Below are 20,109 nucleotides of genomic sequence, written 5' to 3' on the forward strand. Positions count from 1 at the left end.
GGTTTTATTTTTGTTACAGAAAAAATGCAAGCCAGCTTAGTTGAAACTATTAAAATCACTTACCTTTGCTTAAAATACCTTAACAATGCATATACCTATACATAGCATAGCATATACCTATACAATACCTATACATAGCATTGTAGACAGCTGTTTTACAACAAAATAGAGAGTTGCATAATGTTTAAGTGTTTGAGCAACTGGGTACATGATGACTTGATTCCATGATACAGGCCATGTGGTTGGTTAAAAGTGAATGCTAGAGTTCTGTAGGACCTCATGTTTTGCACTATCCATGGGGGAAAAGATGGTTATTTCGTTGTCAGTAATTGGTGGCCTAAAACATTGAGTATAAATTACTTGTTTGAAGTCACAATTTTTTCCTAAATACACAGTACTGCACAAAAGTCTTGGGATATATATATATATATATATATACACATGTGTATATATATATATATATATGTGTATGTATATATATGTATGTATATATATATGTGTGTATATATATGTGTGTGTGTGTATATATATATGTATGTATGTATATATATGTGTGTATATATATATATATGTATGTATTTGTGTGTGTGTGTATATGTGTATGTATATATGTATGTATGTAAATTTCTGTTACTGTGTATAGCTAGGAGAGTAACAGATTACCTGATTTCCAAAAGGCATAAAGTTAAAGATGACACATTTCTTTAATTTTAAGCAAGTTACTTTTTTTTCCATCTTTTACAGTTCCAAAAATAACAAAAAGCAAAGGGCCTGAAGCAAAAGTTTGGGCACCCTACATGGTCAGTAACACCCCCTTTGGCAAGTATCACAGCTTGTAAACGCTTTCTGAAGCCAGCTAATTCTTGTTTGGGGGATTTTCACCCATTCTTCCTTGCAAAAGACTTCGAGTTCTGTGAGGTTCTTGGGCCGTCTTGCATGTGCTGCTCTTTTGAGGTCTATCCACAGATTTTCAATGATGTTTAGTTCAGGGAACTGTGAGGGTCATGGAAAAACCTTCAGCTTGCACATCTTGAGGTAGTCCATTGTGGATTTTGAGGTGTGTTTAGGATCATTATCCTGTTGTAGAAGCCATCCTGGTATTTAATTGAATTCATTCTTCCCTCTACCAGTGAAACGTTCCCTGTGCCACAGACTGCAACACAAGCCCAAAACATGATCGATCACACTGCTTAACAGTTGGAGAGGTGTTCTTTTCATGAAATTCTGCACTCTTCTTTTTTCTCCAAACATACCTTTGCTCATTGTGGCCAAAAAGTTCTATTTTAACTTCATCAGTCCACAGGACTTGTTTCCAAAATGCATCAGGCTTGTTTAGATGTTCCTTTGCAAACTTCTGACACTGAGTTTTGTGGTGAGGATGCAGGAAAGGTTTTCTTCTGATGACTGTTACATGAAGTTCATATATGTGCTGGTGTCACTGCATAGTAGAACAGTGCACCACCACTCCAGGGTCTGCTAAATCTTCCTGAAGGTCTTTTTCAGTCAAACGGGGGTTTTGATTTGCATTTCCAGCAATCCTATGAGCAGTTCTCTCAGAAAGTTTTCTTGGTCTTCCAGACCTCAACTTGACCTCCACCATTTATGTTGACTGCCATTTCTTAGTTATATTATGGACTGAGGAAACGGCTACCTGAAAATGCTTTGCTACCTCCTGCCTTCTCCTGCTTTGGGGGCATTATTTATTTTAATTTTCAGAGTGCTGGGCAGTTGCTTAGAGGAACCCATGGCTGCTGATTGTTGGGTCAAGATTTGAGGAGTCAGGGTATTATAAAGCTTTGAAATTTGCATCACCTGGCCTTTCCTAATGATGACTGTGAACAAGCCACAGCCCTAACAAGCTAATTGAGGTCTGAGACCTTGGTAAAAGTTATCTGAGAGCTCAAATCTCTTGGGGTGCCCAAACTTTTGCATGGTGCTCCTTTCCTTTTTTTCCCACTCTAAAATTGTACAAAACAAAATTAATGCACTAATCTTGCTTAAAATGTTGAAAAGAATGTTTTATCTTTAACTTTATGACTTTTGGAGATCAGTTCATCTTCTACTCACTTAACAATTCACAGTAACAGAAATTTTGACCAGGGTGCCCAAACTTTTGCTCACCTCTGTATGTATTGTTTAGAAACAGCACAGTAGTGTAGAAATTTTATGTATTGCACTGTACAACAAAAAAGAACTAATTTCATGAGATATGTGAGTGATGATAACCTGATTATGGTGTGGGTCTCCATTGTGGACTTAGTAGGAAGGAGACAGGGAGAGGGGAGGGAATGGGAAGCACTAGGGAAACATTCTATAATGATCAATAAACCAATTGTTTGGAATCAAATGATCTTACCTGGTGTCTCAGGGCTGGGTATGTTTGCACTTGTGCTACTCTGTACACCCCCCCCCCCCACCCCCAGCACACCTTCTCTGCCACCTGCCCCACACCCTCACCAACATCCTTTACTCCTGCCAGATTTGCAAACTCACTTTCCACTCTGCATTGACAAGTACAGTACTGTGCAGTCTTAGGCAGCCTTGCTATCTGTACGTGCCCATAAAAAGTATTCATCCCCTCCCGCCCCTCGGAAATTTTCATGATCTATTGTTTTACAACATTGTATCAGTGGATTTAATTTGTTTTTTTTATGCTGATTAACAAAGAGACTTCCATGTCAAAGTGAAAACAGATCTCTAAAGTGATCTAAATTAATTACAAATACAAAACACAAAATAATTGATTGCATAAGTATTGAGTTGACTTTATTACTTACATCCTTCATATACATAAGGAGTAAATATCTGTTAGGGAATGAGATAGGTCAGGTGACGGAGGTATGTGTTGGGGAGCACTTCGAGTCCAGTGATCATAATGCCATTAGTTTCAATATAATTATGGAGAAGGATGGGACTGGACCCAGGGTTGAGATTTTTGATTGGAGAAAGCCTAACTTTGAGGGGATGCGAAAGGATTTAGAAGGAGTGGATTGGGACAATTTGTTTTATGGGAAGGATGTAATAGAGAAATGAAGGTCATTTAAAGGTGAAATTTTGACGGTACAGAATCTTCATGTTCCTGTTAGGTTTGAGAGAGCCATGGTTTTCAAGGGATATTGGAAACTTGGTTTGGAAAAAGAGAGAGGTCTACAATACATAGGCAGCATGAAGTAAATGAGGTGCTCGAGGAATATAAAGAATGTAAAAAGAATCTTAAGAAAGAAATTGGAAAAGCTAAAAGAAGATGAGGTTGCTTTGGCAAGTAAGGTGAAAATAGATCCAAAGGGTTTCTATAGTTATATTAATAGCAAAAGGATAGTGAGGGATAAAGTTGGTCCCTTAGAGAATCAGAGTGGACAGCTATGTGTGGCGCCGAAAGAAATGGAGATTTTGAACAATTTCTTCGGTTTTCACTAAGGAGAAGGATATTGAATTGTGTAAGGTAAGGGAAAGAAGTAGGGTAGTTATGGAAACTATGATGGTGATTAAAGAAGAGGAAGTACTAGTTCCTTTAAAGAATATGAAAGTTGAAAGTCTCTGGGTCCTGACAGGATATTCCCTAGGACCTTGAGGGAAGTTGGTGTAGAAATAACAGGCTCTGACGGAAATATTTCAAATGTCATTAGAGTCGGGGATGGTGCCTGAGGATTGGCATATTGCTCATGTGGTTCCATTGTTTAAAAAGGGTTCTAAGAGTAAACCTAGCAATTATCGGCCTGTAAGTTTGACGTCTGGTGGGTAAGTTAATGGAAAGTACTCTTAGAGATGGTATATATAATTATCTGGATAGACAGGGTCTGATTAGGAACAGTCAACATGGATTTGTGTGTGGAAGGTCATGTTTGACAAAAATTATTGAATTTTTTGAAGAGGTTACTAGGAAAGTTGACAAGGGTAAAGCAGTGGATGTTGTCTATATGGACTTCAGTAAGGCCTTTGACAAGGTTCCACACAGAAGGTTAGTTAGGAAGGTTCAATCATTAGGTATTAATATTGAAGTAGTAAAATGGATTCAACAGTGGCTGGATGGGAGATGCCAGAGAGTAGTGGTGGATAACTGTTTGTCAGGTTGGAGGCCGGTGACTAGTGGTGTGCCTCAGGGATCTGTACTGGGTCCAATGTTGTTTGCCATATACATTAATGATCTGGATGATGGGGTGGTAAATTGGATTAGTAAGTATGCAGATGATACTAACATAGGTGGCATTGTGGATAATGAAGTAGGTTTTCAAAGAGAGATTGCAGAGAGATTTAGGCCAGTTAGAAGAGTGGACTGAAAGATGGCAGATGGAGTTTAATGCTGTTAAGTGTGAGGTGCTACATTTTGGTAGGAATAATCCAAATAGGACATGGTAAATGGTAGGGCATTGAAGAATGCAGTAGAACAGAGTGATCTAGGAATAATGGTGTGTAGTTCCCTGAAGGTGGAATATCATGTGGATAGGGTGGTGAAGAAAGCTTTTGGTATGCTGGCCTTTATAAATCAGAGCATTGAGTATAAGAGGGGATGTAATGTTAAAATTGTCCAAGGCATTGGTAAGGCCAAATTTGGAGTATTGTGTACAGTTCTGGTCACCAAGTTATAGGAAGGATTTCAGCAAAATAGAGAGAGTACAGAGGTGATTTAGTAGAATGTTACCTGGGTTTCAGCACCTAAGTTAAAGAGAGAGATTGAACAAGTTAGGCCTTTATTCTTTGGAGCATTGAAAGTTGAGGGGGGACTTGATAAAGGTATTTAAAATTATGAAAGGGATAGATAGAGTTGACGTGGATAGGCTTTTTCCATTGAGAGTAGGGGAGATTCAAACAACAGGACGTGAGTTGAGAGTTAGGGGGCAACAGATTAAGGGTAACACGAGGGGAAATTTCTTTACTCAGAGTGTGGTAGCTGTGTGGAACGAGCTTCCAGTAGAAGTGGTAACGGCAGGTTCAATATTGTCATTTAAAGTAAAATTGGATAGGTATATGGACAGGAAAGGAATGGAGGGTTATGGGCAGAGTGCAGGTCGGTCGGACTAGGTGAGAGTAAGCAATTGGCATGGACTAGAGGGGCTGAGATGGCCTGTTCCCGTGCAGTAATTGTTATATGGTTATATGTTACATCTCTGTCTAAATGTGCAATTTACAGTAATTTGTAATGATCAGTATGTACAACAGGATAGTCAACATAGTATAGAAATACAACTGTATCAGTGTTAATTAATCAGCCTGATGGCCTGGTGGAAGAAGCTGTCCCGGAGCCTGTTGGTCCTGGCTTATGTTATGATACCATTTCTCAGATGGTATCAGCTGGAACAGTTTGTGGTTGGGGTGACTCAGGTCTCCAATGATCCTTAAGGCCCTTTTTATGCACCTGTCTCTGTAAATGTCCTGAATAGTGGGAGGTTCACGTCTACAGATGCGCTGGGCTGTCTGCACCACTCTGCAGAGTCCTGTGATTGTGGGAAGTACAGTTTTTATACCAGGCAGTGATGCAGCCAGTCAGGATACTCTCAACTTTGCCCCTGTAGAAAGTCCTTAGTACCTGGGAACCCATACCAAACAAAGAGCATATAGTAGAGCAGGGGTGAAAATAAATGATAAAAGTTCATTCAAAGTCACAAATAGAAGGGTTGTGTGTGTGGTAATAATCTTCTGAGGTGTGTCTATTTCAATGCAAGTATTGTGGGGAAGGCTGAAGAGCTGAGAGTGTGGATTGACACACAGAATTACGACATAGCTATTAGTGAAACTTGACTACAGGAGGGGCAGTACTGGCAGCTTAATGTTCCAGGGTTCTGATGTTTCAGACGTGATAGAAGCAGAGGAATGAAGGGTGGGGGGGGGGGGGGGGTTGGCATTGCTAGTCAGGGAAAATATTACAGCAGTGCTCAGGCAGGACAGATTAGAGAGCTTGTCTACTGAGGCCACATGGGTGGAGCTGAGAAACAGGAAAGGTATGACCACATTAATGGGGTAGTATTATAGACCATCCAATAGTCAGCAAGAATTGGAGGAGCAAATCTGCAGAGAGAGAGCAGACAACTGCAGGAAACATTAAGTTGTGATAGTAGGGGTGTGGTAAACTATGTGTATACCTGTCTGGACACGCCCCTCTGCTGACTGCTCCTGTGGCTCCTCCCACGGACCCCTGTATGAAGGTAATTGGAGACACTGCTCCCCCCTCAGTCTCCAAGATGCTGTGCTCTGTTTTGCTGCTAATAACAGCTTATCGTTCGCCTCCCATCTCCGAGAGTTATTGATGGTGCATCAATTTTATCAGCAGCAATTTTAAAACATGAAGAGCATTTTACGACCCGACAGATTGGATATTGACCCTCAATCTCCAGAAGCCGGCATCGCTTTTGAACTCTGGCTTGCATGCTTCCAATCGTACCTGGAGGAGATTCATGTGACTGAGCCAGCCACGATGCACAAAATTCTCCTCTCCAGGGTCAGTCCGCGGGTCTACTCCCTGATCAGGGACCTGCCGACCTACCAAGGGGCACTGGATGCCCTCAAACGACAAAACCTGCAGCTGGTGAACACCGTCTACGCCAGACATTGCTTAGCGACAGGGCAGTAGCGGGCCGGAGAGTCGAGCGCTGAGTTTGTCCGGGCCCTACAAATACTCGTGCGGGCCTGCGACTGCAGGGGACTGACTGTGGAACAGCATGTGGAGCTGCTAGTAAGAGACGCCTTCGTTACAGGGATCAGGTCAGTGTTCGTGCACCAGCGGCTGCTGGGACACGCTGATCTTACCTTACTTTCGGCGATCGAGCTGGCCGACACGCTGGAGGCCGCTCTGCATGATGCTGCGTCTCCGTGGACGCAGCAGATCCCGCAACCCGCCAGCAAATCGACTTCGGCTGCTGCCAGTCGCGGGTCTGTGAAGTCCCTGCAACCCGCCGGCAAATCGACTTCGGCTGCTGCCAGTCGCGAGTCTGTGAAGTCCCCGCAACCCGCTGGCAAATCGACTTCGGCTGCTGCGAGTCGTGAGTCCACACAGTGTTACTTCTGAGGACTCAAAAAGCACCCCAGAAAATGCTACCGGGCCCAAGAAGCTACCTGCTCCAGTTATGGAAAGAAGGGCCACTTCGCCAAGGCCTGTAAGTCCAAACCACGAGCGGGGTCGAGCAGCGCTGCGTGCAAGGCATGGGGGCGGCCATCTTTGTTGGCACCAACTCGTTCCGCCTCCGACCCACGGGTGCTTACCGGGCACCAAGACAGAGATGCAACTCTGGCCTCTGTGACCCTCGACCAAAGGACTCCACACCAGCTCGCAAGGTCAATGATGGACATCCTGGTGGAGGGGCACAGGACTAGCTGCCTGTTTGACACAGGCAGCACTGAGAGTTTTATTGACCCGGACACAGTGCAACACTGGACTCGTGACACAGCCGGTAAGCCAGAGGGTCACCATGGCTTCTGGATCGCATTCCACAGACATCTGGGGGAGGTTGTGTAGCGACATTGGTGGTGCAGGGCACAGAATATCGGGACTTTGCATTACTGGTCATGCCTCAACTGTGTGCCCCTGTGCTATTGGAGCTCGACTTCCAAAGCCACCTGAAAAGTGTGACAATGGAGTATGACGGGCCCCTCCCACCAATCACTGTCAGAAATCCTTAGTTTTGTGGGACTTCATCATATACTCCGCTACTGACCACACACACAGACACACCGGCCCGCACATCCCACCCAACACCATGCCAATGGCTGCGCTACTGACGCCACTTGCAGCCTCTCCACCCTCCAGATCCCTCCCCCACCGCTGTTCGCCAACCTGATCCCCGACTGTAAACCTGTGGCAACTAAAAGCAGGAGGTACAGCGCGGGGGGGTCAGGGCCTTCATTCAGTCAGAGGTTCAGCGGCTGCTCAGGGAGGGGATCATTGAGCCAAGCACAAGTCCTTGGAGGGCCCAGGTGGTCGTTGTTCGGACTGGGCAGAAAAATAGGATGGTCGTGGACTATATCCAGACCATCAATAGGTTCACGCAGCTTGACACGTACCCCCTACCCCGCATCGCGGATATGGTCAATCAGATAGTTCAGTACAAGGTGTACTTGACCATAGACCTGAAATCCGCTTACCATCAGCTCCCCATCCGCCCAGAAGACCGCCCCTACACTGCCTTCAAGGCCGGCGGCAGGCTCTATCACTTCCTGCGTGTCCCCTCCAGTGTCATGAATGGTGTCTCTGTCTTCCAGAGGGAAATGGACCAGATGGTGGACCAGTGCCAACTGAAGGCCACGTTCCCATATCTGGATAACATCACCATCTGCGGTCACGACTGGCAGGATCATGATATCAACCTCCAACAATTTTTCCAAGCGGCCAAAGCTCTTAACCCCACCTATAACAGGGACAAGTGTGTGTTCGGAACCACCCAACTTGCTATCCTTGGGTATGTCGTGGAGAATGGGGTCATTGGCCCTGACCCTGACCGTATGCGCCTCCTGTTGGAACTCCCTCTTCCCACCACCCTCAGAGCCCTCAAATGGTGCCTGGGCTTCTTTTCCTATTACGCCCAATGGGTCCCTCACTATGCAGACAAGGCCTGCCCCCTGGTCAAGTCCACCGCATTTCCCCTTTCAGCTGAGGCCCGTGCGGCCTTCAGCCGCATTAAAGGGGACATTGCCAAAGCAACGATGCATGCGGTGGACGAGACCATTCCCTTCCACTTAGAGAGTGACGCCTCCGACTTCGCGCTGGCTGCTACCCTCAATCAGGCAGGAAGGCCGGTAGCATTCTTTTCTCGTACCCTCCAAGGCTCTGAAATTCGGCACTCCACCGTGGAGAAAGAAGCCCAGGCCATAGTGGAAGCTATTAGGCACTGGAGGCACTATCTCGCCGGCAAAAGGTTCACCTTGCTGACCGACCAGCGCTCAGTTGCGTTCATGTTCAGCAACCAACAGTGGGGCAAAATCAAAAATGATAAAATTTTGAGGTGGAGAACAGAACTCTCCACCTACAACTATGACATCCTGTTCCGGCCTGGAAGGCTCAATGAGCCCCCTGTGCCCTATCATGGGGAGAGTGTGCCAGTGCGCAGCTGACCGGCTGACCATGCAGATCTTTGCCACCCGGGGGTCACCCGACTTTACCATTTTGTGAAAGCCCGGAACCTGCCTTACTCCCTTGAGGAAATCAGGATGATGACCAGGGACTGTCAAGTCTGCGCTGAGTGCAAACCGCACTTCTACCGTCCTGAAAAGGCACAACTTTATCAAGGCCACCGGGACCACCCTACCGGCTTGGCTGATGTTCCCAGGGCCAGTGCTGCTCTGGAAACGTGTGAAGAGCAAAAATACTCCCTGATGGTCGAGAGGGTTCACCTACTTCATGTGAACCCCCAGTATGCCTACGTGGTCTTACCTGATGGGTGGGAGGACACGGTCTCCGTCCGCGACCTGGCGCCCACAGGAGCACCAGACCCCTACCCTGAACACTCCACGGTGACTATGAACCCCGTACCCACCGATGTATATACCCACGAGACACCGCGCACACCAAGCCCTACACAGACTCCTCACGACACTCCCATACTGGGCGCCACACACACGCATGAGGGATTACTGATGCCTAACGGGCTGGCACCTCAAGTCAGGCCGGAGCCAGCACAACCACCGTCACTGGTGCAATCACCACCGGTGCTACATAGATCGCGACAGATTCGATCACCTGATAGACTTAACCTGTAAATATACTTGCAAGAAGCTTTGCCCTGTGGGGACTCTCTTTTAAAACAAAGGGGGAGGGGGTGAATGAGGTAAACTATGTGTATACCTGTCTGGACACACCCCTCTGCTGACTGCTCCTGTTGCTCCTCCCACAGACCTCTGTATAAAGGCGATTGGAGGCACTGCTCCCCCCTCAATCTGAGATGCTGTGCTCCGTTTTGCTGCTAATAAAAGCCTATTGTTCGCCTCCTGTCTCCGAGAGTTATTGATGGTTCATCAAGGGGATTTTAATTTTCCACATATTGATTGGAACTCCCATACTGTTAAAGGTCTAGACGGGTTAGAGTTTGTAAAATGTGTTCAGGAAAGTTTCCTAAATCAATATATAGAGGTACCGACTAGAGAGGATGCAATATTAAATCTTCTATAAGGAAACGAGTTAGGACAGGTGATGGAGGTGTGTGTGTAGAGAACACTTTGGTTCCAGTGATCATAACATCATTAGTTTCAACTTGATCATGGATAAAGATAGATCTGGTCCTCGGGTTGAGGTTCTAAACTGGAAAAAGGCCAAATATGAAGAAATGAGAAAGGATCTAAAAAGTGTGGATTGGGACAGGTTGTTCTCTGGCAAGGATGTTGTTGGTAAGTGGGAGGCCTTCAAAGGAGAAAGTTTGAGAGTGCAAGAGTTTGTATGTTTCAGTCAGGATTAAATGCAAAGTGAATAAGAATAAGGATCCTTGGTTCTCAAGGGATATTGGAACTCTGATAAAGAAGAAGCAAGAGATGTATAACATGTATAGGCAACAGGGAGCAAAGAAGGTGCTTGAGGAGTATAAAAAGTGCAACAAAATACTTAAGGAAGAAATCAGGAGGGCTAAAAGAAGACATGAGGTTGCTTTGTCAGTCAAGGTGAAGGATAATACAAAGAGCTTCTTAAGGTATATTAAAGAGCAAAAGGATAGTGTGGGATAAAATTGGTCCTCTTGAAGGTCAGAGTGGTCGGTTATGCATGGAACCAAAATAAATGGGGGAGATCTTAAATGGGTTTTTTACGTCTGTATTTACTAAGGAAACTGGCATGGAGTCTATGGAAATAAGGCAAACAAGTAGTGAGGTCTTGAAAAACTATACAGATTGAAGAGGAGGAGTTGCTTGCTATCTTGACGCAAATCAGAGTAGATAAATCCCCAGGACCTGACAGGGTATTCCCTCGGACCTTGAAGGAGACTAGTGTTGGAATTGCAGGGGCCCTGGCAGTTATATTTAAAATGTCGGTATCTATGGGTGAGGTGATAGGTCATGTTGTTCTGTTGTTTAAAAAAGGCTTTAAAAGTAATCCGGGAAATTATAGGCCAGTAAGTTTGACGTTGGTAGTTGGTAAATTATTGGAAGGAGTACTAAGAGATAGGATCTACAAGTATTTGGATAGACAAGGACTTACTAAAAGCTTTTTCAAGTGTATAAAGAGTAAAAGACAGGTGAGAGTAGATTTAGGACCGATAGAAAATGATGCTGGAGAAATTGTAATGGGAGATAAGGAGATGGCAGAGGAACTGAACGAGTATTTTGCATCAGTCTTCACTGAGGAAGACATCAGCAATATACCGGACATTCAAGGGTATCAGGGAAGAGAAATATGTGCAGTCACAATTACGACAGAGAAAGTACTCAGGAAGCTGAATAGTCTAAGGGTAGATAAATCTGGACCAGATGGAATGCACCCTCGTGTTCTGAAGGAGGTAGCAGTGGAGATTGTGGAGGCATTAGCAATGATCTTTCAAAAGTCGATAGATTCTGGCCTGGTTCTGGAGGACTGGAAGATTGCAAATGTCACTCTGCTATTTAAGGAGGGGGCAAGGAAGCAAAAAGGAAATTATAGACCTATTAGCTTGACATTGGTGGTTGGGAAGTTATTGGAGACGGTTGTCAAGGATGAGGTTACGGAGTACCTGGGGGTATATGACAAAATAGGCAGAACTCAGCATAGTTTCCTTAAAGGAAAATCCTGCCTGACAAACCTAGTGCAATTTTTTGAGGTAATTACAAGTAGGCTAGACAAGGGAGATGTAGTGGACATTGCGTATTTGGATTTTCAGAAGGCCTTTGACAAGGTAATGCACATGAGGCTGCTAAACAAAATAAGAGCCCATGGGAAAGTTACATACGTGGATAGAGCTTTGGCTGATTGGCAGGAAACAGAGAGTGGGAATAAAGGGATCCCATTCTGGTTGGCTGCCGGTTACCAGTGGTGTTTCACAGGGGTCTGTGTTGGGGCCGCTTCTTTTCATGTTGTATATCAACGAGTTGGATTATGGAATAGCTGGCTTTGTGGCTAAGTTTGCTGATGATACAAAGATAGGTAGTACTGAGAAAATGGAGAGTCTGCAGAGAGACTTGGATAGATTGGGGGAATGGGCAAAGAAGTGGCAAATGAATTACAATGTCAGAAAGTGTATGGTCATGCACTTTGGTAGAAGAAATAAACAGGCAGACTATTATTTAAATGGGGAGAGAATTCAAAGTTCTGAGATGCAACGGGACTTGGGGGTCCTCATGCAGGATTCCCTTAAGGTTAACCTCCAGGTTGAGTTGGCAAAGAAGGTGAATGTGATGTTGGCCTTCATTTCTAGAGAAATAGAGTATAGGAGCAGGGATGTGATGTTGAGGCTCTATAAGGCACTGTTCTCCCTTGGAATACTGTGTGCAGTTTTGGGCTCCTTATTTAAGAAAGGACGTGCTGACATTGGAGAGGGTTCAGAGAAGATTCACTAGAATGATTCTGGGAGTGAGAGGGTTAACATATGAGGAACATTTGACTGCTCTTGGACTGTACTCTTTGGAGTTTAGAAGAATGAGGGGGGACCTCATAGAAACATTTCGAATGTTGAAAGGCATGGATAGAGTGGATGTGGCAAACTTGTTTCCCGTGGTGGGGGAGTCTAGTACGAGAGGACATGACTTGAGAATTGCAGGGCACCCATTCAGAACAGAGATGCGAAAAATTTTTTTTAGCCAGAGGGTGGTGAATCTGTGGAATTTGTTGCCACGGGCGGCAGTGGAGGCCAAGTCATTGGGTGTATTAAAGGCAGAGATTGATAGGTATCTGAGTAGCCAGGGCATCAAAGGTTATGGTGAGAAGGCGCAGGTGTGGGACTAAATGGGAGAATGGATCAGCTCATGATGAAATGGCGGAGCAGACTTGATGGGCTGAATGGCCGACTTCTGCTCCTTTGTCTTATGGTCTTATTAGGGAGAGTCAACATGGCTTTGTGCGTGATAGGTCATGTTTAACAAATCTTTTAGAGTTTTTCAAGGAGGTTACCAGGAAAGTAGATGAAGGGAAGGCAGTGGATGTTGTCTACATGGACTTCAGTAAGGCCTTTGACAAGGTCCCTCATGGGAGGTTAGTTAGGAAGATTCAGTCACTAGGTATACATGGAGAGGTAGTAAATTGGATTAGACATTGGCTCAAAGGAAGAAGTCAGAGAGTGGTAGTGAAGGATTGCTTCTCTGAGTGGAGGCCTGTGACTAGTGGTTTGCCACAGGGATCAGTGCTGGGTCCATTGTTATTTGTAGTCTATATCAATGATCTGGATGATAACTGGATCCACAAATTTGCTGATGATACAAAGATTGGAGGAGTAGTGGACAGTGAGGAAGGTTTTCAAAGTTTGTAAAGAAATTTGGACCAGCTGGAAAAATGAGCTGAAAAATGGCAGATGGAGTTTAATACAGACAAGTGTGAGGTATTGCACTTTGGAAGGACAAACCAAAGTAGAACATACAAGGTAAATGGTAGGGCATTGAGGAGTGCAGAAGAACACAGGAATCTGGGAATACAGATACAAAATTCCCTAAAAGTGGCATCGCAGGTAAATAGGGTCATAAAGCGAGCTTTTGGTACATTTGCCTTTATAAATCAAAGTATTGAGTATAAGAGTTGGAATGTTATGGTGAGGTTGTATAAAACATTAGTGAGACTGAATTTGGAGTATTGTGTGCAGTTTTGGTCACCAAATTACAGGAAGGATATTAATGAGTTTGAAAGATTGCAGAGAAGGTTTACAAGGATGTTGCTGGGACTTGAGAAACTGAGTTACAGAAGAAGGTTGAATAGGTTAGGACTTTATTCCCTGGAGCGTAGAAGAATGAGGGGAGACTTGATAGAGGTATGCAAAATTATGATGGGTATAGTGAACGCAAGCAGGCTTTTTTCCACTGAGGCTGGGGAGAGAAAAACCAGAGGACGTGGGTTAAGGGTGAAGGGGGAAAAGTTTAAAGGGAACATTAGTGGGGGCTCCTTCATACAGAGAGTGGTGGGAGTGTGGAATGAGCTGCCAGATGAAGTGGTAAATGCGGGCTAACTTTTAACATTTAAGAAAAACGTGGACAGGTACATGGATGAGAGGTGTATGGAGGGATATGGGCCAGGTGCAGGTTGGTGGGACTAGGCGGAAAAATGGTTCGACCCAGCCAAGAAGGGCCAAAAGGCCTGTTTCTGTGCTGTAATATTCTATGTTTCTTCTGAGGTGAAAAAGGCACTGACTTGAAGTATTCACCCCGTTCAAGTCAGCTTTTAGTAGTTGTACCTTTCAAAGCAATTCTAGCCTTGAGTCTGCGTGGATAGGTCTTTATCAGCTTTATACATCTGGACACTGCAATGCTTCCCCATTCTTCTTTACTAAACTGCTCAAGCTCTGTCATACAGGATGGGGATCGTGAGTGAACAGCACTCTTCAAGTCCAACCACAAATTCTCAATTAATTGAAATCTAGACTCTGACTGGGCCACAAAAGTAACTTTGTTTTAAAGCCATTCTTGTATATCTTTGGCTTTGTGCTTGGGGTTATTGTCTTGCTGGAAAATAAATCCTCTACCAAGTTGCAGTTCTCTTGCAGACTGCATCAGGTTTTCCTCCAGGATTCCCCTGCATTTTACTGCATTCATTTTACCCTCTACCTTCACGAGCCTTCCAGGGCCTGCTGCACTGAAGCAACCACCATGCTTCACGGTAGGGATGGAGTGTTTTTATTGATGTGCGCTGTTTGCTCAATAACAGTATATTCCAGTTAAAGGCAAGGACAGTATGGGTGGGGAGAGCCAGCCTTGGATAACTAAGGAAATAAAAGAAGACATCAAACTAAAAGGTCGTGCATTCAAAGTTGCCAAGAGTAGTGGGAAACTGGAAGATTGTGAAAACTTTAAAAAGCAACAAAGCACCAATAAAGAAAGCAAAGATATATTATGAAAATAAGCTAGCACAAAATATAAAAACAGACAGTAAGTATTTTTATAATTATATAAAGCAGAAAAGGGTGGCTAAAGTAAATGTTGGTCCTTTGGAGGATGAGAAGGGGGAATTGATATTGGGTAATGAGGAAACGGCAGAAGCTCTGAATGACTATTTTGTACTGGTCTTCATGGTGGAGGACACGTCTAACATGCCAAAGAGTGATGTTATGGATGGAATGGAAGGTGAGGACCTCGATACGTTGGCTATCACTAGAGGTAGTGCTGAACAAACCTGTGGGCTTAAAGATAGACAAGTCCTCTGGTCCTGATGGAATGCATCTCAGGATACTAAAAAAAAGACAGAAGTTATAGTAGAGGCTTTGGTAATAATTTACCAAAATTCTCTGGACTCTGGGCAGGTCCTGGCAGACTGGAAGATGATGAATGTCATGCCACTGTTCATAAAAAGATATAGGCAAAAGGCAAGTAAGTATAGGCCAGTTATTTTAACATCTGTAGTTGGGAAAATGCTTGAAGCTATCATTAAAGAAGAAATTGCAAGGCATCTGGAAAGAAATGGACCCATCAGGCAGACACAGCATGGATTCAGCAAAGGCAGGTCCTGTTTGACAAACTTACTGGAGTTCCTTGAGGATATAATGAGTGCAGTGGGAACACATGGACATTATTTACTTGGATTTCCAGAAGGCATTAGATAAGGTGCCACATAAAAGACATCCATAAGATAAGGATACATAGGGTTAGGGGTGCTCTTGCTGGAATTTGGAAGAATGAGAGGAGATCTTATAGAAACATAAAATTATGAAAGGGATAGATAAGATAGAGGCAGGAAAGTTGTTTCCATTGGTAGGTGAGACTAGGACTAGGGGACGTAGCGTCAAGATTTGGGGGAATAGATTTAGGATGGAGATGAAGAGGAACTGCTTTTCCCAGAGAGTGGTGAACCTGTGGAACTCTCTGCCCCATGAAGCAGTGGAGGCTACCTCAGTAAATATATCTAAGACAAGGTTGGATAGATATTTGCATAGTTGGGGAATTAAGAGTTATGGGGATAGGCAGGTAGTTGGAGTTGGCCAGATCAATCATGACCTTATTGAATGGCAGAGCAGGCTTGACAGGCAGGATGACCTACTCCGGCTTCTATTTCTTATGTTCTTAAGTTATGGACCTTCCAGGTACAGGTGTATTTTTACTAGTCAATTGAAACACCTTGGCTACACACAGGTGATCTCCATTTAATAAATTATGTGACTTCGAAAACCAATTGGCTGCACTGGTGATGATTTGGTCAGTCATATTAAAGGGGATGAATATTTATGCGATCAATTATTTTGTGTTTTATATTTGTAATTAATTTAGACCATTTTGTAGAGGTCTGTTTTCACTTTGACACAAAATTGTTGATCGGTGTGTAAAAAAAAAGCCAAATTAAATCCACTGTGATTTAATGTTGTAAAACAATAAAACATGAAAACTTCCAAGGGGGTGGGGTGAATACTTTTTATAGGCTCTGTATTTGTCTAAGATATTTGCACAGTACTGTACACTCTGACTCCTGCAAGTTTTGCTCTGTATTTCTTAGACATTATGATACATGTGGCCATTCCACTGTGAAAACTACTACTAGGTTAAACCAATAATAAATGGGACACTAAATCCTATAGTGCTTTGCAGCCAATTATAAGGCACATGTTAGTTATCAGAAAAGCAGGTTTCCTCTTTTTAACTGATACTGATCTGTTATCTTAGGAGAAAATTCACCACTTTACTGAACTTTACAAGTTTTAAACAACTTGGAAGACTTCGGAAAGGGTTGTTGGAAACGTTATGTGAATCCTGTTTCCCTATCCTGTGACTGTGTAAAGTGTTCTTTATTCTCTTTCTATCTCACCAGCACACTGTGCAGCTGCCTCCTACTTTCTATGTCTGCTCCTTTCCTGATAAACAGGGCTATTTATTAATTTGTTTGTTCGTTTGTTTATTGAGATAAAGCACTGAATAGGCCTTCCCAGCTGTTCAAGCCAAACTGTTCTTGGTTCAGTCTGAGGCTACTGACACAACAATTTATAATGACCAATTAACCTACATCACTGGACTGTGTGAAGGAACTGGAGCACCCAGACGAAACCTATACAGTCAAAGGGAGAATGTACAGGCAGCAGTGGGAGGTGAACCCAGATCGCCTGTATTGTAAAGTCTTGTGCTAACCACTATGTTCCATAACTTCCCTCCAGTTTTTAATAGGAGGAGGTGGAGGGATAGCAACCTCTACTGAAAATCAGTCATGATGAAGAAAACATGACAAGGCAAAAGAGTGTGCTCCCCACCTACAAACACACACTGCAGTATATTGGCCAAGCTACCCACTGCCTCCGTCATCTTATAACTAGTCTCTTTTGAGACTCTCCCTCAAGAGGAAATATCTCAACATTCACCTTGTTTTTGCCTCTAAGAACCTTGTACGTTTCAGTAAGATTATCCTTCATGCAAACACCAAGGAATGCTAGTCCAAGTTGTTTAGGTGTTTGTGAGAAGCCAATGCTCACAAGCTGAAAATTAGCACATTTTCTACTTCCAAATTGTAGGACATGCTTTCTTAAAATCAGAGGACTAAAACTGTACACAGTACTCTGCCATCTGACCTGTGCAAATCTAGCAATTGCTTAGTTTAAAAATGCAATGCTCTTCCCATCTATAAAGAGTAATATGTATGATCTTATACTTCTCCACATTAATTTCCAATTTCTGCAGGTTCTTCCCTCCTATTGAAAACAGTCCATCTCACCCACATCTCCTCTATGCTCTGCATGTCTGCTCTTACCCCTTCCTCTTCCCTCAGTCAGAACAGGGATAGAGTTCCCATGGTCCTTATCCATTACTCCACAAGCCTGCACATCAAAAATGTCATTCTCCAGCACTTCCGCTGGCTACATCAGCAATACTTTCCCCTTTCCACAGGGACTACACTCTCTGCCTCCCTGGTCCACTCATCCATCCCTACTCTCACCAGCCCAAGACCCTAAGCAGCCCTTCCAGGTGAGGTAGTTTTTAACTTGCATATCCTCCAGCCTTACTTATAGCACCTGGTGATCCCAGTGTGACCTGCTCTATATTGTTGAAACCGAACACAGACTGGGCAACTGCTTCACTGAGCACTGTTGCTCTTTCTGCTATAGCTTCCTGGATCTCCCAGCTGCCAGCTGTTAGTTACCTCTTTGGCTACACTGGACATGACACACATTTCTTTAGTTGTAACACCAGCCATTTTAATTCTCTTTCCCTGACCGTGCCCCCCCCCCCACTCAGTCCCATACCACCATATGTACCCCTTCTTTTGCCAAGATTAGACTAAATACAAAGTAGAAGAACAGCTTTATATATGCTGTCTGGGTAGTCTACAACCCAGTGGCATAAACACTGAATTCTTCAATTTCAGGTAACCTGCTCCTCGTCCTAATCTACCCAGCCTCCATCACCCCTCCTTCGTCTGCACCATGTGTCCATCACCCACTCTACTCCTCCCCCACTGTTCCCATTTCTTCTCCCCACTTCACTCTCCCCACCCCCCCCCCCAGATTCTATGTTGCTCCTTCTTCTCCTATCAAATTCCATGAACTTCAGCCCTCTGTCACTTCCACCTATCACCTCCTGGTTCCTGGCACTATTCCCAGTCTCCCCTCCCTATAACCATATAACCATATAACAATCACAGCACGGAAACATGCCATCTTGGCCCTCCTAGTCCGTGCCGAACCCTTAATCTCACCTTGTCCCACCTACCCGCACTCAGCCCATAACCCTCCACTCCTTTCCTGTCCATATACCTATCCAATTTTACCTTAAATGACACAATTGAACTGGCCTCTACTACTTCTACAGGAAGCTCATTCCACACAGCTATCACTCTCTGAGTAAAGAAATACCCCCTCGTGTTTCCCTTAAACTTCTGCCCCCTAACTCTCAAATCATGTCCTCTCGTTTGAATCTCAATGGAAACAGCCTATTCACGTCAACTCTATCTATCCCTCTCAAAATTTTAAATACCTCGATCAAATCCCCCCTCAACCTTCTACGCTCCAATGAATAGAGACCTAACTTGTTCAACCTTTCTCTGTAACTTAAGTGCTGAAACCCAGGTAACATCCTAGTAAATCATCTCTGCACTCTCTCTAATTTATTGATATCTTTCCTATAATTCGGTTACCAGAACTGCACACAATATTCTAAATTTGGCCTTACCAATGCCTTGTACAATTTTAACATTACATTCCAACTTCTGTACTCAATGCTTTGATTTATAAAGGCCAGCGTTCCAAAAGCCTTCTTCACCACCCTATCTACATGAGACTCCACCTTCAGGGAACTATGCACTGTTATTCCTAGATCTCTCTGTTCCTCTGCATTCCTCAATGCCCTACCATTTACCCTGTGTGTTCTATTTGGATTATTCCTGCCAAAATGTAGAACCTCACACTTCTCAGCATTAAACTCCATCTGCCAACGTTCAGCCCATTCTTCTAACCGGCATAAATCTCCCTACAAGCTTTGAAAACCCACCTCATTATCCAACACACCTCCTACCTTAGTATCATCGGCATACTTACTAATCCAATTTACCACCCCATCATCCAGATCATTTATGTATATTACAAACAATATTGGGCTCAAAACAGATCCCTGAGGCACTCCGCTAGTCACCGGCCTCCATCCCAATAAACAATTATCCACCACTACTCTCTGGCATCTCCCATCTAGCCACTGTTGAATCCAGTTTATTACACCAGCATTAATACCTAACAACTGAACCTTCTTAACTAACCTTCCATGTGGAACTTTGTCAAAGGCTTTGCTGAAGTCCATATAGACTACATCCACTGCCTTACCCTCGTCAACATTCCTCGTAACTTCTTCAAAAAATTCAATAAGGTTTGTCAAACATGACCTTCCACGCACAAATCCATGCTGGCTACTCCTAATCAGATCCTGTCTATCCAGATAATTATTAATACTATCTCTAAGAATACTTTCCATTAATTTACCCACCACTGATGTCAAACTGACAGGTCTATAATTGCTAGGCTTACTTCTAGAAACCTTTTTAAACAATGGAACCACATGAGCAATACGCCAATCCTCCGGCACAATCCCCGTTTCTAATGACATCTTAAATATCTCCATCAGAGCTCCTGC

This window comes from Hypanus sabinus, chromosome 28 (assembly GCF_030144855.1).
Source record: "Hypanus sabinus isolate sHypSab1 chromosome 28, sHypSab1.hap1, whole genome shotgun sequence".
In the NCBI taxonomy this organism is placed as follows: Eukaryota; Metazoa; Chordata; class Chondrichthyes; order Myliobatiformes; family Dasyatidae; genus Hypanus; species Hypanus sabinus.